We start from the raw sequence: 6,000 nt of genomic DNA, 5'->3' as shown, positions 1-6,000 counted from the left end.
TTTAGGTCTTACTCTTTACCAGCTGCTTTTGCTTTAAGTCAATACTAGCTTTTAGTTATATTTAACTAATATTAATGACAGACTAGAGCAGAACAAACTCCAGCAGCTTAAAGAAAACCCAAAACCAAACAAACCCCAAACACCCTGCTAGCCTTTCTCTTCCCACTAATTTTTGATTCTACTCCATGACTGCTAAAAGCTTGTTTGCTAGCTCTAAATATACTTACAAACATCCAATCATGTGTTTTAATTGATTCAATCATTTCCCTCAGCGGTTCTGGAGCTTTCAGGCAATTGTGAGCCCTGCAAGCCCCTTGCTAATTGTCTGAAAAGAACAATAAATTCTTCCTACCTTTTGGATGACATGCAATGCTATCAAACTGATGATTACCCTGTCAGGGTTAATTGGCAAGCTGTTTCCTAATCAATGGTAATTAGCAGAAGCATGGCATGGGACTAGGAAAAAAAAAAAGGAGCGCTTTCAGCTATCCTTCATAAAAAAACAAATAAAGACTTGTCAAGTGGACTGATTATTAAATATGAAACATTTAAAATTTAAAATGCTTCAACATTAAAATAAAACCAGCAGAGATTCCATAAGTTGCACAAAGATTGGAATCCCAATTCTGTCCATGTTTAATGTCAGTTCTGGTTCTGAGGCAATTTGCTGTCCAAACACTGGAGTCTGAGATGTAGTTAGCTGCTGGACCATAAGGATTTTAGTGTTTCACCTGTAGGTGGCAAGAAGCTAGCATTTCTCTTTTACCTGACAGTGTTGGAATGTTTCCGTTGTAAGGGTTTTTTTTGGCAACGTGTAATCTGCTATTCACTTCACAGAGCGTCAAGCCAGCTTCAGACATGCTCATGATAATAGTTGGTATTTATATAGCACGCTTGTGATCCAAAGTTTTAAGATTTTATGTGTCTATTGTCAATCCCATTCTGTGGACAGAGGTAGATAGAAATTTTTCAGTTAAACATTTCCAGAGCTGGTTTCTGAATACTGGGATGTATAATCTGAGCTCTCAGCATCTCTCACAAATCAAACCTTAAACAGGGGTTAGTTCAAAATGTTTTGTTCCAGACGATTCTCTCTGGGTCAGTTTGTCTATGGTCGTGCTATCCAATAGTTCTGTACATTGCATACCCCAGGCTGATCTGAATGTGCAAATACTTGTGTTTAAGTTCTGAGAGGTCTAACCACCTCTCTAATATAATATAAACATTTTTACCAAGAACAGAAAAAAAACCTAGCCAGAAAGTCTATGAGGAAAGTTGTCTTCCCATTACAGATGGCTATCTCCAGCATGTGTGGGACTTGGCTGTGTGGTATAATAGTGTCTGATTGCACTGTCTCTCCTTGTGCAGAGATGGTTGCTACTAATACCTTTCAGCTCAAAAAGTAGTTTTAGCACCCATGGTATCTGCTTGATGGCAGAGACACTCTCACAGCTGTTATACACCTGGATGGCATGTTATACACGTCTTGCCTGTTTACTAGGCAAGACCTCCTTCCTCCAGTGTGCTGTCCTCCCTGGTGGACACCTGCTTGTCTCATCCCTATTCACAAGCTGTGAACAAGGTCCTTGCTGGTAATTGTCTCTCAAAACTATGTGACACCATTACACAAAATTAAAAGCAGCACTTTGCCACAGCTTTCCTGGAACCTGTTGTTAAGTTCTTGGTGGTTTGGGCAGAGTAGTAGCAAAACAAAATCCCAGTGCTGTCTGAACAATGCCATTTTGAAGGTTCATTTTCTTTCAGTATCACAGGATTTTCAATAACTTTTTTTTGGGTAGTAGTGGCATTGTATTTTGAAAAAAAATATCCTCCTTTAAATTCAGTGGAATGAACCCATCAGGCTATTACAGAACTATTTTGAAGATGGGTTTTATAAATGTTTTCCATTATGCTTCGGTTCATTTTAAAATCTCCAATTGATTGCTGCTGAGCTTTCTTTGGGAACCCATGTCTTATTTTTTTTATAAGGAGGAAGGCTTTCCCAAGCATCACTTGTGTACTGAAGAAACACATTAGATGTGAAACTGAAGAGATGTACAACACTGAAATATTCATAGTCAGCCTAAGGCTGTTGAATGAGGCAATTTATACAATCAATACAACAACTTTATACTGCTGCATTGTCACTTCTTTGGCATTTGCTTTCATGCTGTGCTGTAAATAATCCTGCTGGGTCATCCTATTATGGAACAAATTACAGGGTTGGATCCAATTAAGAGCCTGGGTGGCCCATCAAACCTTTAAGTACTCACCTTTGCAGAGGAACCCGGAGTCCTGAGGTAGAAGTTTAGGCTCTTTATCTGATGCCCAGGAAGACTTAGGACTGAATGCAATCCAAAATACCGCTACCTGAGGTGACAGCCAGCTTGCCTCTGAGGCAAAGAGGTGCTTATAGCTGACATCTGAGGCAAATGGAATATATGGGCAAACCTTAGCCATGGTTTTACTTGTCATTTTGCAGGGCACTGTCAGCTTGAATTCACTGCCAGGAACCTCACTTATGAGGATAAGTGATTTTTTTTAAGAACTGAGGATGGTTTGTCATTTTCTTTTAAAACATGCTTATTGGAAGACATATGACACCTTCCTATCCTCCCATAAACAAGCAAACAGTTTTTGTTCTTTTGTTTGCTTTTTATTGAAATAAGCAACCATGCCAGAAGGGAGAGAGTGGTTTCAGTTCCCTTCTCCACCTGATGTAGTCAAAACTCACTCACTCATCTCTTCCAAGAGCTTAGTTATTATTAGTCATGTGGTGTGACTGTGGTGGGAACAAGCTGTATTCTCCAGCTTTCCTGACATAGTTCTACCAGTTGCCCTTAGTTCCCCTACAGAGAGGATTTTTATATTTATTGGATCACAAAAAGATTAGGATTTTGTTATCTAATGGCCAGGAAAAGGTAGAGAGAAAGAGGGCAGTGTTCTATTTTCCATCTGAAGGTTGCTTCCTGTAAAGTTTGGAGAAGGAGACTGAACTCTAGTCTCTCCGGTCCTGTGTAAGGGTTTTCATCACTGAGTTAACAGTCAAAAGGCTCATGTTCTGTGCCTCCTTTAGCTGCATTTTGAGTTATATTTTGCATGGATGTCAAGCCTGCCTGTGATGTTGAAAGGAAGAAAATTATACTGCTTAACTTGCTTTTTGTCTTGAAGCCATGGAAACAGAGGTGGAAAGCTCCTAAAAAACCTAGAGTATGGAATTTGAACTATATTGTATAGTTGCTTGGTTGTCTGATTTTCTGATTTATAACTTGGATTGGTCAATGCTGGATAATTATCAAGTGAAAGCTCTGTCCTTACCTTGCCTAATTTTAATACTAAAATTAACTCCCATTTGTGCATAATGTGTTTGGAAATATAAGACCACCTTAGTATAATGAGTGAAATAATAGTTGGAGCATGCGTAAAAGAACCTTTGTTGTATGTTTTTATAGCCTATCATGATTTTTGTTGCATGTGTTTCCTTATAGCAGAATTATATAAAAGCTTGGCTTGTCTCCCTTGAGGGTGTGCTGGCTGCTTTAGATGCCTAGCACCCTTTTCTGCGCAGAATCAAAATAAAGACAAATATCTGTGTGTTGATTGGCACTTTGCACACTGGGTAGAAGGACAACCTGTGAATGTTAGAAAGCATAGTATGAAAGCACCTGCGCGACAGATTTCCTGTGGGAGCATAGGGGAGCGCTGCCTACATCCTGCGTTCTGCCTGGTCGCAGGTTGGCTTCAGCCTGCCAAATCATTTTCGTAGTCTTTTTGGCCTGGTTAAGGGAGAAGTTCCTCTCCCCTTAACCAGGACAAGGACTGGTGAGAAAATCATCAATAAGCTTTATGTTAAGGGAAGAATAGAAATCTTAATGATTTTTTTTTTAAATTACATCTTTTGCTTCAGAATTCACCTGTGCTTTATAGACAAATTTGTATGAGATTTTAGGTGCCTGCAGTGCATTTCAGCAGAAAGTAGGCACCCAAATCCAAAAACACCCTCTTGAAAACAGTTCCTGAGATGCCTAACATAAACAACAAAATTTCAGCAGGTCATGCTGAAAATACTTCCCAAGGAGGGCACTACAGGCATGGTGGCAGCAAAGGCACTGCTTTCTTCTGAAATATGGCCAAAGGAGCAGCCACACTAGGCTTTGAATAAAAGCACTCATTTGTGATGCGGAAAACCTGTGTTCAGGTACTTTTTTTTAATGTAGCTTCAAGACCCATCTTCTTGTGATTTGAAAGAATTCAGTTTTCTGCTAGTGAAATATTTAATGCAAGATCTATTCAGCTGGAGATGGAGAGCAAGCAAAAGCCCAGTCCTGTATTGTACTAATTTGGACACCCATCTTATGTGGCAAGTATATTCTTGTTTTGGCACAAAGAACCTTTTAAGGTATTTTTTTTTGCATTTAACAACTAACTCATTATTGACCTTTATATTGTACTCTGCTCTGGAATATTCATGTTTGGGAGAATCCTTAGATACTGGATTACTAAAGAGATCATGTACTTAGCTCTGCAGCTTTCAGCTTTCCCATAATAGCCAGTCTAGTATAAGAGATGGGGTGCTGGCGCACACTTCTATACATGCATTTGAACTTCAGGAGATATTTTATGGGGGTTTTTTTTTCAGCTTAATGGGAGTGAAGAGAACTGGTTGTTGCGTTAAGGGGCAGATGCCCAAAATCAGCGTTAGTAGTCCGGTCGCGCCCAACCCCTTTCGTTGGACTCTCACGGGTCCGGATGCACTACTAATATCACACTACCTACTCAGCCGGACACCTCCTGAACTCACACGGCCGCGCTCAGAGGTACGGTTGCGTTCAGGGACAACACACACACGGCTGAGTCAATCAATAGTGCGATTTATTGAAGCAACAGATGCAAAAGTTCTTTGGATTGCCGGTGATAAATTCACTGTCTGCAAGCAAGTGCACTAAATTGATTACGGTCGGGTTACACACACATGGGGTGATGAAACAACTCTAGAGATTCCTAAAATTCCTGTGGATACACTCGGGATAGCCGAGTGTTTGAATCTTACCCAAAGGCGTCCTAATGGGGGGGAAGAGAGGGTCAGCCTGTTGGCAGATCCTAAAAGTCAGGAGTGATGGTGTCTTCCCTGACATCCAGCTCTTTTCACACTATTTTATAGTGTTTTACTTTGCAGGTGGAGCTTGAGTGACTCTAGTCATACATACCTTTATCAGGATTGGTTCAGAATTCTCTCGCTTCGCGTTTAAAGGTACAGACTAGGAAAAATTCAGTGCGCACGCTCATTGAGGAGGGGTCGCACCTTGGGAGGTGGGTAACTTTTGAGAGGGGTGTGCGTTTTAGTATTATAATGATATTATAATAAGCAAAGTTCATTCCAAGTACAGCATTTCATCAAAGTTGACAGGTCACTGACCCAGGGCATCGCATGTGCAGCTTATTAATGTACACACTGTGTACCTTTAAATTCCTTTGTTCACAGAGCGTGGCCGCGATGTCTCCACTCTGCTCCACCCTCCATGCAATTTCTCCCGGAGTCAGCACACCAAGTTCCCCTGATGTTGCCAACACCTAGGGTTGCCTAGGGAATTGCCATGGAACAGACTCATTGTACACTAGCTACGTTCCACCCTGTTTCAATGCTGTTCTTAGAGGGTAAATTTCCAAATTGCCCCTCAGCGATTACTCCATACTGGTGTAGTCTAATGCTCAAATAGTATGCCAGACCAACCCTCCTGGTGCTGAAGGCTAAAATCCTCTCCTGACAAGCATGACAGAAAGGGAGGTGGAGGGTGATGCTAACTTCCTCACTATTCAGATTGCCTTGGATTATTTCTGAGAAGTCTATGTTAAGATTTAAGACATGTGCCAGGTATGTGCTAACTTCTACTCTTTTCACAGGGTTGCAAGTCAGATGACAGTTAACATTAAGAAGGTGGTTTTGTTCAGTTCCTGAAGATGTGGCTGCAATCCACCATTGACTTGTTTCCCTCACTGGAG

This window comes from Phaethon aethereus (assembly GCF_964289735.1).
Source record: "Phaethon aethereus genome assembly, chromosome: 3".
Classification (NCBI taxonomy): Eukaryota; Metazoa; Chordata; class Aves; order Phaethontiformes; family Phaethontidae; genus Phaethon; species Phaethon aethereus.
Note: the sequence above shows the minus strand (reverse complement) of the source record.